Here is a 9,035-nt window from a genome sequence, read left to right as displayed (position 1 = left end):
AGGACACTTCCACAGACTGCTACTGTAGATTGTTTCCCAAAGTGTTTTTGTAATGTGATAGGAAGGGCATCTGCAATTTTAGATAGTAGATACCGTGAAGATAGTAGGCTAACAATATAGTGGACATTCAAGATTTCCAGTTTTGAAAACATCTGAAGATGAAGTTACAACTAAAGTTTAGAATGTAATGTGAAAATGTTTCCATTTCAAATCCTTAAATTTCAACATAAGCTTAAATACTGTGCAACAAAACTGTACAATTCCCTCTAAGTATATTGCAATCTGAATCTACAAATACTATTATAAGCCACTTGAGATATTTTATAGAATGAATGATATATAGTACTTTCTTAGAAGTTCTCCACCGTTAGGGAATGTTAAAACTGAGCCCTGGTTTATGGTTCTTCCTTCCTTGATAAATGTAAAGTGAAGATGCTGTACTACCCCATCTAACAAGAGCGCGTGGCTGTTACTGTAACATGTCCAAATTTTAGTCACTGCCACATTATTAAAGTTCCTTAGGACCATGACAATAGGTGGTTACAATCTTGGAAATTTGGGAGTTATTTGCTAAGACAGCATTTCATTTCAGGTAAATTGAAAGAACTAAGCCTTGGGAAGAGTTTTCAGTCAGGTTTTTGTTTCCTTTTAAAGCATCTCTGCCTCAGTTTCTTTCCTTGGACGATTTTCGTTTTATCATCTGCATGTAAGTTTTAAATATCCAGAATAATAAGATTTCCTGTTTCTTAAAACGTGTTAGAAAAAGTAACGTGTTATTACAGAATGACTCAGTATGTGACAGTCCATCTGCCTTTTTGTTTATAAAACTAGCAAGATAATTGGATAATTGAGCAAGTTCTTGCTGCCTGTAAGTTGTGTCTATTTTAAATATTACTTTCACAAAGTTTACATTATTCACTTAGTTCACTCCTGTATCTTAATTGCTGGTGTCTTAAGAGTATCCAGTATATCTGGCGTTTGGACAATGAGCATACAACTAATACAAGCAAATGTTATTTTTTGGTTCTCCCTCACTGCTCTAAAATTTGCTGGGAATCTAAAATGTAAAGATTGCCACTTAATTATTTTAATTCTTTGTGAAATGAAAGCGTATATTATGCTAACTTAGAAGGAGAAGAAATACAAACAGTAGATTATTCCCTGTGTATATATAACTCCCTGTCGCCTTTTGGCTAACAGACTTGTAATATGTTAATCACTATAGAGATTTCTGCATAATTTTCTGAAGTGAGGTGAGATTCTGCCCAGTCAACAAGTATGCTTTTGCTGCTGAAACCATTTGGGTCCATTTGGCAATGATCCATATGTTGCCTGCTTGAAGTTCTGCTAATTTTCAAGTTTTTATGTGTATTTTATTGTAATCCAGGTTACATTTACTTAATGTAGTCAGCCTAATTCACTTTACAAAATGTAGTTAGCGTAACTTACACTATCATCCTTGACCTATATATATATCCCTTTTGGATTTTTTTTTTTAATTTGAAATTCGGATAACTTTATTTGAACTGAAAAAAACATTCTTAGACCCTTTGTTGTAAAATGGTAGGATAGAAAGTAGTATTTCTAAGTTGCTAAACTGGACTTTGGATTTTTCCACCAAATTTTAATAGAGTGGTGAAAAAATAGAGTATTTACAGAAAACGATCTACATATGTACTCAGTGGCACAGATTTGGTGAAAGACTTCAGTACATGCTAGCATCTCAGAAGCAGTTCTCAAAGAGCTTTGTTTTAATTTCTTGGATTTTGGATTTTAAGTGTGTCTAAGATCCTTCTTCATCCTCAATCTTTGGAGCCAAATAGTACTTTTAAGTATGTCATATCAGCAATTTTATATTCTACAACAAGGGGCACATCTGCAGACATACTGAGAGTTACTGTAGAAGAGAGTGCAGTTCCTCTTGTAAAGAAGGTCAGGTATCTGAGTGTAAAAGGTGTTAGCTGAACTGGCTCATCTCTATGGTAACAGCCTCCTCTATCAGTGTTACTTGTTTCTGACAACTTAAGATTTCCATTTCCAAGTTCTTCACTGGCAGGAAATTTCACTCCATCTTTGCACAGGGATTTACAACTCAACTCCAATATGACTGAGATCTCAGCAAGTACATGCGAATTCACCAGAAGGCATCTTCATTACACAGCTATTCTCCTGCTCTGGAATGCCAAATTGGTCAACATCTAAATCCATCACCTTCATTTCATAGTCTAAAACTTTTTCTTGGTTTGGTGCTTCAAATACTAGTGCCAATGTGTCTGCGTTATCTTCTGCCCTCAGTGTGATATTGTCTTCATAGCCAGCACACTTCAGTATTTTGGACATGCTAGTGAAGTTCATGCTCATGGCTAGGTGTCCATCACAGTGGTAGGCATCAAAGCCCTTGGAGCGCAGAGTGAGCAGCACCAGGGATATGTGGGAAATCCATGCTTTGCAGGTTCATGCCACTCGAGCTGATGTCCCAGCAGGCCTCATTGATGAGATCCTTGAAAGCCTCCAGCACTTTCTTCAGGATGGAACCCCCCAGACCAGGCACACCTCGAACATGGTGGCCAAGTTACAACGATGCGCCTACAGATGGTAGAACGTATGAAGGTCTAGCTGGCTGAGGCCTCACAAGGATCAGAGAACCGGAAGTTGGAGGCAATGAAGGACCACCTCTTTTGGATTTTTACAACTTGTTATAACAAGTTGCTCTGTGAGATAAACAGGTAGGATGAAGATGTCTCCTGAAAGGACACCCCCCCCCCCCACTTTTTTAAGCTCTTATGCTACTGTTTTCAAATCAGCCTGTCAAGAGGTTTGAATGCTATTCTGCCCTTGTATTCTATGATGGAGATGAGTTCATAGCAGGGATTTGACCCATACAATTTCCTGTTTGGTTCATTCACCTTTCAAAGATTGTGTTTGTTCCAGTGTTGCTTTGTTGGGCACCACTGAACCAACCACACCAGTCTAAGCCCAGCTTAGAATCATAGCCCTCTAAAATTCTTACGTGTGCTTTAAAGTTACTGTTAAGAATTTGATCTTACAGGTGACTGTTTAAAAGTGTGAAATGGTCATGGCAAACATTCTCTACTACTTTAGCTAAACAGATAGCTTTAGAAGAGATTTTAGTTTCTGGTTTGAAAATTTCCTCAGTGTTAGATTTGAGGGCTTTCCTATCTCAGTCCATCACTCATATATCTGTTGTCTATGCCACTGGTATTTCATGCAGTCACCCATGGTGAACATATTTTAGTAGTGCTTCCAGACTCAGAACAGAAAACAAGGAACAGCCAACCCACTTCTGAGGGAATAGCCACTGAAAGCCTTATAGCAGCAAAATTAATATAGGAAGATAGGCAGGAATTCATAATATGACTGGGGATGATCTTCCTCTTCAAAATGCAGCCACCCTTAATAAATTTGAATGGATTAAAGTTTTTAGACCCAAACCTGTTGGTGAGGCACAGTTCCAAGTGAAAATGGCTACAAATAGCCATTAGTAATGATAACATAAATTGTAGGAAGTGTGAATCTAGGAAAATGAAGCCATCAAAAACAAGTGGATATTAAGTGGACATTAAAAGATCAATATCCTAGGCAATAGTGGATTGAAATGAACTGGTGGCTATCTTGAATCAGACAGTTGTTTAGTTTACTGTGCTGAGAATGACAAACTCAAGAAGATTGGCATTCCATTCATCATCAAAAAGGAACATTTTAAGATTTTGAAATGCAGTGTTGTATCTATAGGATAATCTGTACAAATCTACAAAGAAAACCAGTTAGTGCAACTGTTATTCAAATTTACAAACTATCAAAGCCACTGTTGAAAAACTGAAGAATTTTATTAAATTCTGCAGTCTGATAACAGTCAAACATGTGATCAAGGTTCCTTGATAATTGTGACTGGAATGCAAAGTTGGAAATGAGAAGAATGATAGTTGAAAATAGTCCTTGGTGATAAAAATGAAGCTGGAGATTGAATGATAGAATTTTACAAGACCAATGATTCTTTGGACTTCATTGCAAATAACCTTTTCAGCCAAACTATGTTTGGGACCGACTAAGTGGAATATTGCAGGACCAAAATATGTGAGAAGAGACAGTGTATAAACTCAATGTCATCAATCCAACAAAGTATCAGGGGTCGACTTGTGCTACAGACCATCAATTGTTCATGTAACGTCACACTAGAACCAAAATAATTACCTTGAATAAAACTCACCTGTATTTATAGGGACCATCTCAAGAAGAGATTCGACACATTGAAAACTTAAGACAAAATGAGTTGTGGGATAACATTGTGAACATCATGTGTGAGGTAAGCCAACGAGTATTAAAAAAGGAAAGACCGAAGTAGATATCAGAACAGACTCTAAAATGTGCTCTTGTTCATAGACTAGCTAAAGTGAATGGAGGAAATATAGTAAAAGAGCTGAACAGAAAATTTCATAGGAGAGCTGGAGAAAATGACATCACAATAAAATGTGCAAAGACCTGGAGTTAGAAAAACAGATGAACATATTCAGCACATCTCAAACTGAAGTGAAGAAAAATTCAAGCTTAAATGGGCATGATATTGAGTGCCGCAGGAATCATTAAAAGAAGCAGAAAGGAAAACTGAGGCATTGTACTTAAAAGAATTGGTTGATATTCATCTAGCTCAGGAGTTAGCATACGAACAAGTACCAATTGTATCAAAGGAAGAAGTCCATGCAACACTGAAGGCATTAGTGAAAATGCTCCAGAGATGACTGAATGGTAACTGAAATGATTTTTAAAAAACTGATGCAGGATTGAAAGCACTTGCTTATCTATGACAGTAAATTTAGAACATAGCTATCTGGCCAACTAACAAGAAATTTATATCTTTGCCATTCCAAAGAAAGGTCACCCAATGGAATACAGAAATTGTTGAATCAGATGATAGCACAAACAAGTAAAATTTTGCTGAAGATCAGTTATCCGTGTATCTAGCAGCACATCAACAAGGAGAGGTCAGAAATAACAAGCCAGACTCAGAAGAGGACATGGAATGAGATAATTACCATCATCAGACAGATGGATCTTGACTGAAAGCAGATGATATCAGGTGCTTGTATTTTGTTTACTGTGCAAAGGTATTTGCGTGGCTCATAATAAACTGTGGAGAACAGTATAAAGATTGGGAAAGCCCGAACACTTAATTCTACTCATTACTAGACTTTGTCTCGTATTTCGGACATGTTATCAGGAGCGACCAGCTTGGTAAAGTAAAAGCTCAACAAAAACTCCAGACTCCTTGACTATACAAATAAAGGGGCAGTCAATGAAAAGAACAAAGAGATGCTGTTTGGTTTTAAATTAGACGGGTGCGGGTCTGGGTTGTATCTTTTCACTATACTTATTCAATCTGTATGCTGAGAAGGTAGTCTATATGAAGAGGTGCCCAAAAAGCCCCTGGAGTTATGCAGAGCAGAGGGGGCTTTCATAGTAAGCATTTTCCTACTAGGCGAGCATTGAGCAACTCACTCTGAGTTAGTGCACCAGTGGCGTCTAAGAAGGTTCTCTCTGGTCACAGTAAATTTTTTCATAAAAGCTGTTTCGCTTGAACCTCGTTTTTTTGTGATGGCTGATTTAAGAGAACAGTATGGGGCTGTGAAATTTTGTCTCTTGCTCAGGAAAAATGCCGCAGAAACGTGTGATGTTGAACACAGCTTGCAAGGACAGTGCTTTGGGAAAAACTCAGGTGTACAAGTTTTTTCATTTCAAAAAAAGATGAAATGTCGATTGATGAGAAGCTTCATTCTGGATATCTGTCAGCTTCCAGAACAGATGAAAATGTTGACTCATAGTGTATATGACGTTCATTCCACCAGGTCAGACTGGTAATCAGGCTATTTAGAGATTCTGAAAAGATTGTGTAACGTTGTGCGACAAAGACCTGATTTGTGGCCAATGGGACTGGTTTTGCCATCACAATAATGCAATTGATTACATAGCCACCTCAGTTTGCCCGGTTTTGGCAAAAAACCAGCATGCCCCTCTGCCCCCACGCACCTTACCCACCTGACCTCGCTCCATGTGAATTCTTTTTGTTTCTGTAAATGAAGAGAGGACAGCCGTTCGACAACATAGAAAAGGTGAAGAAAAAAATGAGGGAGGTGCTGTCATCATCCAGATGAGTTTGAAAATGTTTCTAAGAATGGAATTGCAGATTTGACAAATGTTTCAAGTGTAATGGAGAATACTTTGAAGGTGATAAGGTTGTTTTGTAAAAAACAAATATATAACTTGGGGTGGGGTGGGGAATTCCTGATTTGGGGGGGTACCCCCTCATATCATGAAAACTGATGGATCAGGATTTGAAGGCAGCTCATGAAACAGCCTTCCTTGCTTAAAGCTGAACTGTGCTGAAGCACTTACTGGTAAAGATCAAAGACTGCTACCTTCAGTGTGGATTACAACTCAATGTTAAGAAAACCAAAATCCTTAAAATGACCAGTAGATAACATAATGATAAGCAGAGAAAAAAATGAAGTTGTAAAGGATTTTAGAGCCACAATCAGTGCTCACAAGCCAAGGAATCAAACGATGTATAATTACATTGGGCTATCTGCACAAGACCTTTTCAGTGAGTCAAGATGTCGCTTTTATGATTAAGGTATTCTGTTCCAAGTCATGGTGTTTTCAATCGCTTCATATGCATGTGAAAGACAATGAATGAAGATTGACTCATTGAAAGAAAAAGCAAACCGATGCACTTGCATTATGGTGTTGGTTAAAAATATTGAAGGTAACATGAAGGCACTGTCAGAAGAACAAACAAATCTGTCTTGAAGGAAGTATAGTGAGATTACTCCTGAAAGGGAAGAATGGCCAGATTTTGCCATGCTTTGGACATATTATCAACAGAGACCAACTTGGTAAGTGGAAGGTCAGCAAAAAACAAAATGAAGACCCTCCCTGTGATAGAGGAGTAGTGACTGCCACAATGGACTCAAATGTTAAAATTGTGAGAGTGGTGTAAGATGGGGGGTGGAGAAACAATTTTTTTGTGGTATACAAAGGGTTGCTAGGGATTGGAGTCTATTGAATGTCACCTGACAACATCCACTCTTAAATAGAGCACTAAGTCTGCATTCTGTAAGAATAGAAGTTCTGTTCCTTAATCAGGATCCATCTATTGATACTTTGATTAAAATATTCATTAGTGGAAGCTGTGCACTTGTTCTTTTGATCTCAGAAAATACCATGACTTGGGCCAGGTGCACCTTAGTCCACAAAGTAACATCCCATCCTTGCTTTTCAATAGTTTAACGAAGCCTTGTGCAGCAGATTTACTCAATATAATGTTGGTTCCATGAACAGTGACTTTTGGATTCAAGCAAGATGAAATCTTTGATAATTTCCATCTTTTTTCAGTTTATAATGATGTTATATATTCGTCCAGGTGTGAGGATTTTGATCTTTATTTCAAGTTGTAATCCAAACTGAAGGCTGCAGTCTTTGGTCTGCATCAGCAAATGCTTCAAATCTTCCTCACTTTCAGCAAATAAGGTTTGTATCATCTGCATATCTCAGGTTGTTAACCCTTCCTCCACTCCTGATTCCACATTCTTCATATGAGGCAGCTTCTCTAGTGATTTGCTCAGCCTCCAGATAGAATAAGTACGGTGGGAGGAATACAATTCTGACTCATATCTTTCCTGATTTTAAACCATGCGTTACTCCCACTCTTCTCAAGGTTATCCAAAATTTGTTGTGATTCATATAGTTGTATGCCTTGGCATAGGCAATAAAAACGAAATTTTTTGTGTATTTTCTGCTTTTAGCTAAGATTCATCTGACAGCAGCAATGATAAACCCTTGTTCCCTGTCCTCATCTGAATCTCCATGAACCTCTGGTAGCTCCCTGTCAATGTACCACTGCAACTATTGGATGATTTGCAGTGAAATTTTGCTGGCATGTGTAATATCAGCGATACTATTCTATAATTTGAGCATTCTGTTGGAACACCTTTCTTTAAAATGGGTACAAATGGGGATCTTTTCCAGTCAGTTGACCAAGTAGGTGTCTTCCAAATTTACTGGCATATGTGAATAGTGTTTCCAGTGCTTCAACATTTTGTTGAAACTTGTCAATTGGTATTTCATCAATTCCTGGAGTCTTGAACTTATTTTAGCCACTTGAGCTTCTTTAGCACCTTTGATTCTTGCTCATATGTTACCACCCGAAATGGTGGAATGATGACCAGTTCTTTTTGGCACAATGATACTTTGTATTCTTTCTGCATTATTCAGTATTTTGCCCATATAATCTTTTAAGATTGCAACTTGAGGCATGAGATTTTTGAATTATTTTTGTGTAAGATATCTGGTATTAATACAACGATAAACATGTATACCAATAGCTTAGAATTGAGAACCCAGAAATTAGAACCACGTACCTATAGACTCCTAATCTTCAATAAAAGACTAAGTAAGGAAGAGATAGCTTTTTCAATAGAAGGTGCTGGAAAAATCGGATCTCCACCTATGAAATTGAAACAAGACCCTAAGTACAAAAACAAACTCAAGATGGATTAAAGACCTAAATACAAACCTAAGGACCATAAATGAGAGATAAGGGCCCTAATACAAGGAGGCATAAATACACTATTGAACATAATGAGAAATTCTATATTATAGAAGACAAAGCCAAGAACTGGGTCCTTCTAAAAATAAGGCATTTATGCACATGAAAAGACAAGAGTAAAAAGTGCACAAATTGTGAAAAAAAGTATTTAGCAGTGGTATATCAGATAAAAGGGTAATTTCAAAAATCAATAGAGCTGGAACCGCATCCTGGGTCCAGCGTCCTCCTCCTCTGGCCGCGCATCCTGCCGCTGTCGCCGGAGCCGCTGTGTCCGCAGGTCCCCTGCAACCCAGCGGATCATCCTCTGCACAGCGTCGAACCCTAGTGTGCCAAGGCTGCCTGCCATCTACCATGGTGAAGCTGGGCTGCAGCTTCTCTGGGAAGGCAGGCAAAGGCCCTGGAGATGGAGCCGCCA

At 38.1% G+C, this 9,035-nt stretch overlaps 1 pseudogene; it reads right to left on the bottom strand.

Annotated features, from left to right (window-relative positions):
* Positions 1–1,783: 1,783 nt before the first annotated feature.
* LOC101652134 overlaps positions 1,784–9,035 on the bottom strand; it is a 35,363-nt pseudogene continuing 28,111 nt past the window's right edge.

This window comes from Echinops telfairi, unplaced genomic scaffold (assembly GCF_000313985.2).
Source record: "Echinops telfairi isolate 266 unplaced genomic scaffold, ASM31398v2 ScPeMD7_1;HRSCAF=3_0, whole genome shotgun sequence".
NCBI classification, from domain to species: Eukaryota; Metazoa; Chordata; class Mammalia; order Afrosoricida; family Tenrecidae; genus Echinops; species Echinops telfairi.
Note: the sequence above shows the minus strand (reverse complement) of the source record. Positions and strands in the feature narration are given on the sequence as shown.